The sequence below is a fragment of the Vicia villosa genome, unplaced genomic scaffold, assembly GCF_029867415.1.
Source record: "Vicia villosa cultivar HV-30 ecotype Madison, WI unplaced genomic scaffold, Vvil1.0 ctg.000659F_1_1, whole genome shotgun sequence".
NCBI lineage: Eukaryota > Viridiplantae > Streptophyta > Magnoliopsida > Fabales > Fabaceae > Vicia > Vicia villosa.
In genome coordinates this window covers 540,251-555,741 of record NW_026705294.1, presented here as the reverse complement: position 1 = coordinate 555,741, position 15,491 = coordinate 540,251, and positions in this window count along the sequence as shown.

The following is a 15,491-nucleotide window of genomic DNA, read 5'->3' as shown; positions in this document are numbered from 1 at the left end:
GCATCCAGAGATACACCTTCGGAAGCATCGGTACTTTTGAAAATGCACATGATGCCTAAGAACCCCAAAGGGTGAAGTAAGAAATTCTCCTTTTTTGTAAAATAGACTTCAAGCATTATTCATATTTTCACCAATTTTATTCACAATACGTTTTACCAACAATTTTCTTCAAACCATGAAAATCCTCAATCTTCAAGACCTTGAATTATTTTGACAACTTTATTACCATACCTAGAAACAAAATCTTTGAGGAATTCGACTCTAATATTAGAATATGTGGAATTCCTTATAAAATCTTAGGTGGAGTCGGCTACATGGATCAACATTCACCATAATATTTTATCCAGGATCATGCTTCTATGACTATCCAAACTATTAATCTCGAGATATTTCTTAAGAACTTCTCTTATAGTCTTTTTAGGTCTTTCTCTTCCTCGAATTGGTTGTCTTCTCTCCATCTGGTATACTCTCCTAACTACAAAATCTACAAGTCTTCTTTCTACATGCCTTCACCATCTAAGTCTATTTTCCACCATATTTTCTACTAAAGGTGTTACCCCGACACTCTCTAATATAGAATAGTTTTTTTTTTTGTGAAAAATTTATTTAACAAAATTAATTTTTAAGTGCATTTTAATTGTAAAAATTTTATTTCATAAATTTTATTTTTTTAAGTATAAATAAAATAAATATAATGACATTAGTCTTGGTTGCCAAAAGAATCCAAGGTTAAATTCTAGGTATGGAAAAAAAACTCATACATACGGTAGGTATCCACAGATAAAATCTATTACGAATAAAATCTGTCACGGATACGGAGCGGGTAGATTAATGGACATCCATGAATAAAATAAATAAATATTTAAATACTCGGTTGTTAATGGATACGGATGCGAGTTTAATGATATTTGTACCCGGGAATATTCGTATTCGTTAATAAATTATTTAAATATTATTAATTAATATACCATGCCTTTTCATCTTTTAAAAAAATTAGTCTTCTTAAATATATTTTTTAAATTTCTTTGAAGAAAACGTTTCACTTTCCATACAAATCCTATTTGACCATTTTATATTTAAGTTTCTACAATACTTCAGACCTCACTTCAACAATCCCTCTTTCCAACCAACCTGTATCGTCCTTCCGTTGTCCAACCAATGCCTTTCTTCCTACTTCTTCGTCATCCGCTCTTTCACCATAACTCACAATCACAATATATTTTATTCGTTTTAGTTAAAAATAAAATGTATGGTTATTATGTTTGGATGTTATTATATTTTGGTGAAAAAAAGATAATTAATATGATAAAATTTTGTTGTTAAATAGAGAGCGGGTTGTATGGAGGTTATGTTATAATAATTTATTGTGTCTTTAAAAGTTAAAATATATATATTTTAAATATTTTAAAAACAAATGTTATCCATGGATATCTATAACTATTTGCAGATATCTTAAAATTTGTAAATTAGCCACTTAGTGGATACCCGCACGAATATGAGGCAGATATGAATATCATAATTATCCAGCGGGACGGACACGGATATTATAGTGTTATACCCTAATTTTTAACCCTAAGGTCACTTAATCATCTTACATTAATGCAACACATCAAGATCACTATCCTGAGAGTGACCCTCTTTTGTGACAATCTTACCTTTCAAGGATCACCAAGCATCCATGTTTGTTTATCTTGTGAATATTTTTTATGCTAATCTTTAACCAAAATACAAAAAAAAAATTGTTTCTCTTCATACTTTGTACATTGTAGGTGTTGAGCCAGGTACATTCATCTTCTCTCCAAAATTAGGGTTTTGAGGATTGACTCTTAATCAACTGGTCATTTATGGAAGTACAGTGGCTTAAACTTCAAAGTAACACTTTCACCATCAAAGTGTTTGTTAGAACATGAAATGTCCTGATCAATATTTCTAGTTTTGATGATAACATTATTTATGAATTTTGTATAAGACAATGTGGTACTCTAATTATTCACGTTTTCCATTTCAGGAAAAGTCTAAAAGAGTATGCACTAAATCATCATTCAGAAGCTCTGACCCAGAAGATCTTGATGGCTTCATCAGAACATGGTCTGGAAGACATCAGAAGATGGTCTTGATAAAAACAGAACATGATCTGGAAGGCATCAGAAGATGGCAATCAGAAGCATGGTTCTGAAGATCTGATGGTATCACGCTACAAAGAATTTCCAAAGTCTGATGACTGAAGTTACTTCTGCACATACCCTGAAGACTCTGATATTCAAACGTCATTCTAATAGTTTGAGTCCAGAAGAAAGTACAAGATGAAAAAGCTACAACGTCAAATCTGTCTGACTGACAAAAGGAACGTTAGAAGCTACAAAAGGCAAAGTCAGCAAGAGCAGTTGAAACAAGGCTCAAGGTAGTTGACAAAAGAGTGAAACATTAAATGCAGTAGTGTACTATTCACATAAAGCATTTAATGCTATTCAACGGTCACTTTTCTCACTGCCTATAAAAGAGAAGTTCTGGATGCTGAAGAAAAAAAAACACACACACACTAAGAGAACTTACGCTGTCAAAATTAATTCATAACGTTTTCACACAAACAACAAAGAAACTTCATCTTCAACCTCACATATTCTGTAATATCTTAGTGAGTGTTAGAACTTAATCTTGAGAGAAAAATCACTTGGTGATTATAGCTTATTAAGAAGCACATTAAACTCTTGTAATATTGTTTACTATTTTGTAAAAGGAATTCCTAGAGTGATCAAGTTGTGATATGTATACTCTAGAAGACTTAGAAGTTGTCTAAGTGGAAAACCATTGTAATCAAAGCTGATTAGTGGATTAAATCCTCACTGGAGGTAAATCACTCTGTAAGGGGTGGACTGGAGTAGTTTGATTAACAACGAACCAGGATAAAAATAACTGTGTGATTATTTTTATCTGCCATTTTTTAGAAACAACCCTTATTCAATCCCCCCTTTCTAAGTGTTTTTCACTCCTTCAATTGGCATCAGAGCGTCGGTTCTAGGTGCAAACGCTTAACAGTGTTAGACAAAAGATTCAGGAGAAAAACACGAAAATGGTTGATCCAGTACCACCTCCTAGTGATCAAAACAGCAATGGTAACAATGGAAGTAACAGTTTCAATGGATACAATAGACCACCAGTCTTTGATGGTGAGAACTTTGAATATTGGAAAGATAGGCTTGAAAGTTATTTTTATGTCAAGATGGTGATCTATGGGATTTAGTGTTGGATGGTTACACACATCCTGTAACTACTCGAGGAGTCAAGATTACTAGACAAGCTATGAGTGATAATCAAAAGAAAGAGTTCAAAAATCACCACAAAGCAAGGACTATATTATTAAATGTCATTTCACATGCTGAGTATGAGAAGATCACAAACAGAGAAACTGCTCATGATATCTTTGAATCTCTGAAGATGACTCATGAAGGAAATGCACAAGTCAAAGAGACAAAAGCTCAGACTCTCATTTAGAAGTATGAAGCTTTCAGAATGGAAGATGATGAAAATATTGAAGCAATGTTTTCCAGATTCCAGACTCTGACTGCTGGATTAAGAGTTCTTGACAAGGGATACACAAAAGTTGATCATGTTAAGAAGATAATGAGAAGTCTACCCAAAAGATGGGGACCAATGGTTACAGCATTCAAGATCGCAAAGAATTTGAATGAAGTGTCTCTTGAAGAGCTTATAAGTGCTCTGAGAAGTCATGAGATTGAGCTTGATGCAAATGAGCCTCAGAAGAAAGGTAAGTCTATTGCTTTAAAATCTAAAAATAAACATTGTGCTAACGCTTTTCAGGCTGAAGAAGAAGGATCTGACGAATCAGAGTCAAAAGAAGAAGAAGAAGATGATGAATTGTCTCTCTTATCCAGAAGGGTGAATCAACTCTGGAAGAGCAAGCAGAGAAGATTCAAGAACTTCAAGAAACCTGAAAAAGGGAGAATCTTCTAAACACAGAAGATCTGGAAAGAAGAAGGTAGTGTGCTATGAATGCAAAGAACCTGGACACTACAAGAGTGAATGTCCTAAGCTTCAGAGGGAAAAGCCCAGAAAGAAGTTTGAAAAGAAGAAAGGCATGATGGCTACATGGGATGACTCTGATTCATCTGATCAAAAGTCAAACTCTGAAGATGAGCAAGCCAACGTAGCACTCATGGCAACAGTTGATGCTGAAGAAGAATCTACTTCTGATTCAGACTCTGAAGAGGTATTTTCTGAACTCACTAGAGAAGACTTAGTTTCTAGCTTATCAGAACTTCTGGAAGTCAAGAGTAAACTTAGTCTCAAATACAAAAAGCTCAAAAAGTTTTTTGCATCTGAAACTAAGAGATTTGAAATAGAAAACTCTGAACTAAAAGAAAAAGTTTTAAAATTAACTAAAGATGTTATTTCGTTGAAAACATCTTCAAGTTCAGACACGTCTATTCCAAGAACTAACAATATTTTGAAAGTATATGACTTGAGCTTCAGAAAGTTCATATCTTGAGGTATAGGCAGAAGTCAGTTAGCCTCTATAATTTATGGTGTTAGTGGAAACAAAAGAATAGGTATAGGTTTTGAGGGGAAAATTCCATATAAACTAGAACCTGTTGATGAAATGATTATTGAATACAAGCATTTGTATGAACAGTTTAAGTATAGTCATTCTCATGATATCAAACACACGTCACACTCTAAAAGTTTCCATCACACACACAGAAAGAAACATGTTGTTGCACATTCTGGAAAAACTTATGTAAAATCTCGGTTCAATCAAAACGTGAGCAGGACTAACCCCAAAGGACCCAAAAGAATGTGCGTACCTAAGGAAAAGATAATTCCTGTTGCAGATCTCTTTCAAAGCACAAAAGACAAACATGTCATGGTACCTGGACTCTGGGTGCTCACGACACATGACGGGAAGAAGGTCTATGTTCCAAAGCCTGGAAGTTAGATCTGCTGGAGAAGTGAAGTTTGGAGGGAACCAGAAGGGAAAAATCATAGGCTCTGGAACCATATGTATCGGTAATTCTCCCTCTATAACTAATGTTCTTTTAGTAGATGGATTAGCTCATGATTTATTGTCCATAAGTCAATTAAGTGACAATGGTTATGACATAATCTTTAATCAAAAGTCTTGTAGAGCTGTTAGTCAAAAGGATGGCTCAATCCTATTTACAGGAAAAAGAAAGAACAGCATTTATAAGATTGATATTTCAGATCTTAAGAACCAACAGGTTACTTGCCTTCTGTTTGTTAACGAAGAGCAGTGGGTCTGGAACAGAAGATTGGGTCATGTTAGTATGAGAAAGATCTCTCAGATTAACAAACTCAGTCTGGTCAGAGGACTCCCTAATCTGAAATATAAATCAGATGCTCTTTGTGAAGCATGTCAGAAAGGGAAGTTTTCAAAACCTGTGTTTAAGTCTAAAAATGTTGTTTCTTCTTCTAGGCCTTTAGAACTTCTGCACATTGATCTGTTTGGCCCAGTCAAAACAGCATCAATCAGAGGCAAGAAATATGGATTGGTCATTGTAGATGACTACAGCAGATGGACATGGGTAAAGTTCTTAAAACACAAGGATGAGTCACATTTTGTGTTCTTTGACTTCTGTAATCAGATTCAATCTGAAAAGGAATGTAAAATCATAAAAGTCAGAAGTGATCGTGGTGGTGAATTTGAGAACAGATTCTTTGAAATGTATTTCAAAGAAAATGGTATTGCCCATGATTTCTCTTGTCCTAGAACTCCACAACAAAATGGAGTTGTAGAACGAAAGAATAGGATTCTCCAATGAATGGCGAGAACCATGATCAATGAGACTAATATGGCTAAGCATTTCTGGGCAGAAGCAATTAACACAGTACGTTATATTCAGAATAGAATCTCCATTAGGCCTATTCTCAATAAGATTCCTTATGAGTTGTGGAAGAACAGAAAACCCAACATTTCATATTTCCATCCATTTGGATGTGTTTGTTATATTTTGAATACTAAGGATCATCTGAACAAGTTTGATTCCAAAGCTCAAAAGTGTTTCCTTCTTGGATATTCTGAACGCTTTAAGGGCTACAAAGTATACAATACGGAAACTCTGATAGTTGAGGAATCAATCAATATCAGATTTGATGATAAGCTTGGCATTGAAAAGCTAAAGCAGAATGAGAATTTTGTAGATATAGACATCTCTGATCCATATCATGAAGAATCCAGAGGAAAGAATGATTCAGAAGATCAAGTTGCAACGTCTTTAGAGAATCTCAGAATATCTGAAGCGCCAACACTCAAAAGATCTTCAAGAATCAACTCTGCCCATCCAGAAGATGTTATAATTGGAAAGAAAGATGATCCCATCAGAACAAGATCATTTCTAAATAACAATGCAGAATGTCAATTTGGTCTAGTGTCTTTGATTGAGCCAACTTCTGTTGATAAAGCTCTGGAAGATGCTGACTGGATTATTGCTATGCAAGAAGAGTTGAATCAGTTTACGAGAAATGATGTTTAGGATCTGGTTCCAAGACCTAAAAGATTCAATATTATTGGAACAAAATGGGTATTTAGAAACAAGCTGAATGAGAAAGGTGAAGTGATTAGAAACAAATCCAGAATGGTTACTCAAGGCTATAGTCAACAAGAAGGTATTAACTACACTGAAACCTTTGCACCAGTGGTCAGGTTAGAATCTATTAGATTGTTAATTTATTTTGCCACTCAGAATAACATCACTCTTTATCAGATGGATGTTAAAAGTGCCTTTTTAAATGGTTATATATATGAAGAAGTTTATGTTCACCAACCTCCTGGTTTTGATGACTCTAAGTCTCCAGAACATGTTTTTAAACTAAAGAAATCATTATACGGTTTGAAGCAAGCTCCCAGAGCTTGGTATGAAAGATTAAGTTCTTTCCTTCTGGATAATGATTTCACAAGAGGAAAAGTAGACACAACTCTCTTCTGTAAAACCTGTAAAAAAGGATATTTTAATTTGTCAGATTTATGTAGATGATATTATTTTTGGAGCATCTAATGCTACACTTGGAAAGAAATTTGCTAAGTCTATGCAGGCAGAATTTGAGATGAGCATGATGGGAGAACTCAAATATTTCCTAGGCATTCAGATCAACCAAACCTCTGAAGGAACTTATGTTCATCAGACTAAGTATGTCAAAGAACTTCTGAAGAAGTTCAGACTATCTGAAAGCAAAGAAGCAAAAACTCCAATGCATCCAACTCGCGTTTTGGGTGAGGATGAGGTAAGCAAGAAGGTAGATCAGAAGATCTACAGAGGTATGATAGGATCTCTTCTCTATCTGACTGCTTCAAGACCTGATATTTTATTCAGTGTATGCTTGTGTGCTAGATTCCAATCAGATCCTAGAGAATCTCACTTAAATGTTGTTAAGAGAATTCTTAGGTATCTGAAAGGTACTACTAATGTTAGTTTAGTCTACAAAAGATATGAAGAATACAACTTAGTAGGATATTGTGATGTTGATTACGCTAGAGATAGAGTAGAAAGAAAAAGTACTTCTGGAAGCTGTCAGTTTCTGGGAAGTAACTTGATCTCCTGGTACAGCAAGAAGCAAGCAACAATTTCACTCTCTACAACAGAAGCAGAATATGTAGCTGCTGCTGGATGTAGTACACAGATGCTCTAGATGAAAAGTCATCTAGAAGACTATCAGATATATGAGAGTAACATTCCTATATTCTGTGATAATACTTCTGCTATTTGTTTATCTAAAAATCCTATTTTACATTCTAAAGCTAAACATATAGAGATTAAGCATCATTTTATTAGGGACTATGTTCAGAAGGGTGTCCTTTCTTTAAACTTTGTTGATACAGACCATTAATGGGATGATATCTTTACAAAACCCCTTGTTGAAGATAGGTTTAAATTCATTATGAAGAACATCAGTATGGATTTATGCCCAGAATGAAATTTTGAGATGATCTGATATGTGGATTAGTCTGAAGATTATGCTTTATTTATTTTCTTATTTTACCTATGAGGTGTTCTGATTATATGTGTTCATATGGATACTCTGAAACTGTTATCACTAACGTTTCATGTGCCTAAGTATGACTCAGAACTTCTGTTAAAGCAAAACAGTTGTCACCAGCTACCCCAAGATGATGACCATGTGTTCACTCATTCTGAAGGGACAAGCATGCGTGCAGTTGATGAGACGCCGCCCTAGGTAACTGTGCAAAACCTTTTCAAATCTCACGCTAACCTCCACTAACGTCTTTCAGCATTTATGGTAATTGATTCAGATTCTGTAACCGTCTCATTCATAATTCCATTGCATTCTCATTTCAAATCCGTCTCTATATATTGCATTTCAATTTCATTTTTACCTCTTTCCATTCTCTTTCTTCGTGTTTATGCATTTTTGTCTCCTCTTTTGCTTTCATCTAAACCCTAAACCAAACAAACTCAGAAAACTCAACTGTTCTTCAATGGCTTCTTTGTCTGTTCAACATAATGCTTCATCTTCTCAGCAAGCACAACAACAACAACCAACAGTCAATCCTCCATTGAAATCTTGTCTAATTCTTATGGCTGAATTAGAAGTTCTGGGGGAATTCATGGTAGATTTTGATAATCTTCAAGCGCATGGCTTCAACTTGAAGAACAATATGCTTGTTCAAGACTTGGAAACGTTCTTTAATCGTCTTATTGGACCAGTTTACCCAGAATTAGTAAAGGAGTTTTGGGTTCATGCAACCTTAATGCCAAAAGCTATTCTCTCCTTCGTCTGTGGTCAAGAGATCTCTATTACGGAAAACCTAATCAGAAAGTTGCTGAATCTGGAAGGATACTTTGGTGTTGCTGGAGCAATTGTAGGTAGAACACACTGGGATGTTGTTTATGCTGAAATCTTCGCCTCTAGAGAAGGTTCTACAAACATCAAGGATCTAAAGGATCCCTACAGAATCTGGGCCAAGATTCTTTTGGGATGTATCTACCACAGAAAGGCTTCTGTCTCTCCAAACTACATCAACCAAGATTAATAATACATTCTTTATTGTATTGGGAAAGGCGAAAGGGTGGATCTTCCATATATTCTGTTCATCCACATGTGGAATCATGTGAAGGACTCCAGAGAACAAGCAAGGCTGAAAACTCCAAAGATTAGAAGGAACATCATTCCTCTAGGAAGACTGATCACTGATATTCTGATTGAAATTGGGCTGGTGCAAGATCTGCTAGATGCTGGAATAGTTAAAGATCTGGAAGAAACAAGTGGGAGCACTATGAATGCTCACACTCTGAAGAAAATGAAATTGATCGAGAATATTACCTCTCCTCCTAGAGTGGTAAATGAGATTATGTCCAGAAGGATTCCTGTTCTGGCTGACTTTGAGCTCTTCTTCAAGAATGAGCATCCCAGCACCGTCCTATTCTATCTGGAATCTTATTTAAAGGAAGGCTCTGTGTTTGATCCATCATGGTTAAATGACAGAGTTCTTCCAATTATAGCTGATTCTGATCCATCTAAGAAGAAGAAAGAAAAGAAATAAAAGAAGAAAAAGAAAGAAAAGAAGGAGAAGAAGAGAAAGTCCACTAGAGATGGACCATCTAAACCTCTAAATAAAAAGAAGAAATCTTTAGGTATTTCTATAACCGATTCTGTACCTATTCTTGTTTTTAATTCTGAACATTTATCAACAGAGCAACCAGAAATTCAACTTACCTCTAATCTATCCGATAATGAAAACCTCAAGGTACCCTGATCATCTGAAGCTATTGGGAAACTAGTCGATGATATAGAGAACATAGCTACCTCTATTCTTCATGATGACTCTGAACCAGAACAATCACCTGAACAATAACCAAAAACCACCAAAAAAACCACTGAATCTCAACCTTTTGCTTCCACCAAATCTAAAGGAAAACAGCCTATCAATTCTTCTGAACCCATTCTCAATCCACAACCTCTGAACACAATTTTCCCATCTCTACCAAATGAAAACATTTTCTCCTCTGCTCAACCTCAACCTTCTGAAACTCAACCTCAACCTACCTCACCATTATCTGGCCCCCAACCAGAAATTGATATTCCCGTTTTCTGCAACTTTTCTGACCCTTCATCACCATCATCATCTTGTGACTCATTCTTTCGTAAACCTCGCCGCTCTGAACCTACTCCTGAAAAACCTTCATCTGAACCAGTTGTTGTAGTCTTAGACTCTAACAAAGAAGCAGAATCCTCACCTCACCCATCCTCTTCAAACATTTCTCTTCTGTTTGAAAGACCATCTGCACCATATATCATTTCTCACCCCCAAGAAAAATTTTCCTTCATCAGACCCAACCCAACCCAACCCCACCTTCTGTTGATATTCGTTTTCAATTATTAAAACATAAGGTACGGACTGGGTTAGACTATCTGCAGACTGCCTATGACTCCAAGCTGGATCATGTGGTTACTGGAAAGCTCTGGAAGGCTTTCTCTGAGGATGTGCAAACAGACTTTCTGGATCTCTAGAATGACTGTCTTGCTGCTGTTTCTGGTCCTGCTGGACTGGCTCTGCAAGTACTTTCATCCCATCTTGGACTGGAAGCCTTTGGAGGAAGCTCCGTTTGTTGATAAGATGGAGCTGGATTCTGATGATATGGAGGTTGATAACCCTCTGCCTCTGGTAGTCTGGACTCCAAAGAAGCCTCTGGTTGCTCCTAAGGAATTCGCAGTTCTGACTGGAGACATGGAGACGCTGTTTGAATGGTTCAAGGAGAATCCTATTGCTGGTCAAATGGTTCCAGCATCTGATCTAACTACAGTCCCTTCAACATCTGTAGTGTTGGAAACTCTGAAGGAACTTCAGCTGAATCAAGCAACTGTGTTTAGTCGTCTGGAAAAGCAGGATGAAACAAATACTGAGTTCAGAACATGGATGCAAAGATCTGAAGAAGCTTCCAAGAAACAAGCTGAAGACACTGCTGAGATCAAGAATTTGTTGGCAGCCTTAGCCTCTAAGCTTACCCAGTCTTAGTCTATGTCTTGAGTCTGTTATAGTTTTCTTTGTTTCTTGCATCTGTTTTCTCCATTGCATCTGATTGTAAACGTTCTGGCTAATCAATGAAGTTTCTTTCTTTATCTTTTGTGTCTTTCATTTGAATCTTTTATATATATTCTTTTTGATGTTATGACAAAAAGGGGGAGAAACATATTATTTGAATTGATTTATTATATCAGTTGCTGAGCTTAAGTCTCAACATTCCTAACAAATATTGCAAAGTTTTTATCTCTGATAGTCTTGCAGGAATGTGATAATCTGAAAAAGCTCAAAAAGGGGAGAAACGTAACTTGAGAAAATCTTTCAAAGATTTGAAGCAAACAAGGTTTAATGCTCTGATACAAGAAATTGCAAAGATCTAAAGCAATCTACCTTGATGCTCTAATAAGCTAAGTGTTTTAAAGAAAAATTCAAAGCTTTGAAGTTGTCCAATGGAAGCTCTGAAAGAAAGCTCTGAATTATCTGAAGATAAAGTTCAACGTGAAAGTCTCATCTGAAATGGAAAATACTCAGGGAAGTCATTTATTTATAAATTCTTCTAGTATTAATTTTAGGGGGAGATTGTTAATCTCAGGGAGAGACATATTCACACACTCTGATTAATATGCTTTTACGCTATATCTGTGTATTGTCTTTTTCATCTGATATTCTGGATACAAATTCATATCAATTCTGTATGTTTTTTGTCATCATCAAAAAGGGGGAGATTGTTAGAACATGAAATATTCTGATCAATATTTCTAGTTTTGATGATAACATTATACATGAATTTTGTATAAGACAATGTGGTACTCTAATTATTCACGTTTTCCATTTCAGGAAAAGTCTAAAAGAGTATGCTCTAAATCATCATTTAGAAGCTCTGACCCAGAAGATCTGGATGGCTTCATCAGAACGTGGTCTGGAAGACATCAGAAGATGGTCTTGAGAAAAACAGAACATGATCTAGAAGGCATCAGAAGATGGCAATCAGAAGCATGGTTCTGAAGATCTGATGGTATCACGCTACAAAGAACTTCCAAAGTCTGATGACTGAAGTTACTTCTACACCAACTTTGAAGACTCTGATATTAAAACGTCATTCTAATAGTCTGAGACCAGAAGCAAGTACAAGACGAAAAAGCTACAACGTCAAATCTGTCTGACTGACAAAAGTAACGTTAGAAGCTACAAAAGGCAAAGTCAGCAAGAGCAGTTGAAACAAGGCTCGAGGTAGTTGACAAAAGAGTGAAACATTAAATGCAGCAGTGTACTATTCACGTAAAGCATTTAATGCTATTCAACGGTCACTTTTCTCACTGCCTATAAAAGAGAAGTTCTGGATGCTGAAGAAAAAAAACACACACGCACGCTAAGAGAACTTACACTGTCAAAATTGACTCATAACATTTTCACACAAACAACAAAGAAACTTCATCTTCAACCTCACATATTATGTAATATCTTAGTGAGTGTTAGAACATAATCTTGAGAGAAAAATCACTTAGTGATTATAGCTTATTAAGAAGCACATTAAACTCTTGTAATATTGTTTACTATTTTGTAAAAGGAATTCCTAGAGTGATCAAGTTGTGATATGTATACTCTAGAAGACTTAGAAGTTATCTAAGTGGAAAACCATTGTAATCAAGGCTGATTAGTGGATTAAATCATCAGTGGAGGTAAATCATTCTGTAAGGATGGACTGGAGTAGTTTGATTAACAACGAACCAGGATAAAAATAACTGTGTGATTATTTTTATCTGCCATTTTTTAGAAATAACCCTTATTCAATCCCCCCTTTCTAAGTGTTTTTCACTCCTTCAGTATCATGTCTTGATCTTTTTATTAATTTCATTTTATCAAGCCCATCTCAAGATCATGTGGGTTGATTCATCAAGAAACTCCATAGGTTCATGTGTTTATTTCCATGTCTTCTTCAACAAGTTTCATCAAGCTTTAAGCGTCTTTATCAAGTGTGCTTCAAGATACATCATTTCAAGGTCCTATGTACTTCATCATGCCTTAGATTGCAAGTAAAGTTCAAAAGATTCAAAGTAAGTTCAAGGAGTTTGACCTAATTTGGCAAGTTCTTGATTCTATGGTCAAAAGGGCATAACTCTCTCAATTTTCAACATCTTTTAGTACTTATTTTTGCACATGACTCTCCTTGACATCATTAGCAACTTCTCTTCACAAGTCAAGAATTAATTTTGTTTATAAAGTCATCAAAGATGTGAAGATATTATAGGTCCCTCTTGAAAGCTCAAATAATTTTATGTCAACTTCAATAGATCATAACTTATTCAATCTTCATCATTTTGAGCCCACTCTTTTTGCATAATAATCTTGATTGAGTCTTCGTCATTTCATCTTTAAGGACCAAGAGCTAACTTGGAGTGTAAGACAATGAAAGGTTGCAAAATATTATAGGTCAAATCATTCAAATTCTTCAATCAGTTAGCTTCCTTGAACTTCATTGAAGCTAACTAGATCTTTAGCAAGCCAAAATGTGCCTCCATTGAAGCTCTTCACTTCAGTTTTCATAAGGTTTCAAGTGAACTTTGTTCAAGTAGAAATCATCATCAATTCAACTCAAACTTCTAGCTAGCATGAAGCTCATGAATCACTGATACTCACTGCATAATTTATTTTCATGTTTGGTACCATTTGATGCATTTGTTTTCAAATTTAGTTTTAAATCTATTCTGGTTTTTTCCAAAACGAGTAAGTTACAATTTAAATAAATGTTTCGCAAGGATATGGTTGAGATCATCTTGATGAGACGAATCCAATGATACCATTAGCATTTGATTTGGTTACCTTTTGAATACCTTCGCATTTCCTGCAGATTCCCTTTGAAATCTTTGGTTGGAGGTTGAAGATGACCTACGTGTCATCATAAACCAATGAGAAAGTGTCATTTGAAATAATTTCATTTGTTTGAATTTGTTTTGCTTTGTGTGCGTGCTTTGACTGAGGTTTACCATGCGCGTGTGTCTTAGAGTCATTAGATCTTCCAGGTCAATTAATGATTTTATTTCATTTAATTTCAAAAGTTCATAACTCTTTCATTTTTAATCCAAAAATTATGAAAAAAATACGAAAAATACTTTAAACTATTTCTGATTTTATGAATATTTTTCCATAATTTTATTTTATCATTTAATATTTTCTCTCATTTTCTTCATATTTTAATTAGTTTTAAATTGTTTTTAAGTGTCTTAAAATTCTGTAAGAAAATTTGGAGATGATCCAATGATGGTCCTTGACCTATGGTGGTCTTTGGTTTGAATTTGTTTGATATTTAGATGTGTGATTTTCTTTTTAGCTTTTATTTTTATTTTAAATTTTCATTTTAAATTGTTTTAAATCCATTTTTGACTTGTTTCTCCCTCTCTTCATCTTTTTTCTCTTGTCTCATGGGTGCAAGCCTTGATGAGTTCATTGTGTGGAGGTTATAGTTTTATCATTCCTCTAATGAATAATCAAGGTGAAGTCCCATAGTGACTAAGAGAAATTCATCTGGAATTGTGGTTTTGTGGTTGATTCATCCCCTTCCTTCTTTATCTCAATCCCATTCTTATTTTTTTCTTTTGATCAATTGGACTTAAAGATTCATCTGGTTCAATTAGGGTTAGATTGGTATTGATGAACTTTCATCATTTCAAATATACTTTAAGGTGATCATAAGATCATGTTAAATACTTTAGATTGATGATAAGTTTGTCCTGAGTACTAAGAAGACTTTGATTGATGTAATGATCTTATTAAGCTTCTTGAGTTTGTCTTGATCATCTTGTTTGTTCTTTTTACATGTGTTGCAAGTTTTTGGAGAATGATCTTCTATATCATTTCTCTAACTTATTCTTAAACACATAAATTGCTATTGACCGACTACATATAGGTAAAACTTCTACATAAGACCACTTACGATTGCTTAACATAGCACTAAATTTATCACGAATCGAGTTACTAACATTAATGATAACCATTGACCATATAATTATGCTAAGTTTTACTTTAATGCAATTTATTATGAGGCACTTTACTTTTTCTCTATTTAATTTCATTGTCATTTACCATTCATTGCATTTTCCTTTTTGCTCATTTGAACACTTATTTTCTCTTTGCTCATTTTAGCCTTTATTTTCTCTTTGCTCATTTGAGTCTTTATTTTTTTAACGTTCGACAAGTCATCTCATCGAGAGTTTTACCACTCCTCAGACGCATAAACATTCAACAATTGATGACATTTCATGTATGAAGAATGAAAATAAACATTAAGAGACATAAAACTTTTCTGTAGAAGTTAAAATTTCTTGAACAAAAGGGTTTCACTAGGTGTGCCAATTAGTTTACTAGTATATTTAGTAAATCAAATCACAAATTTTAGTTCACTTAAGGGATTAAATTTGAAAAATTCTAAGGACAATTTGTGTAGAATAGTATAACAAAAAGTGTTTATGATTGGAACTTA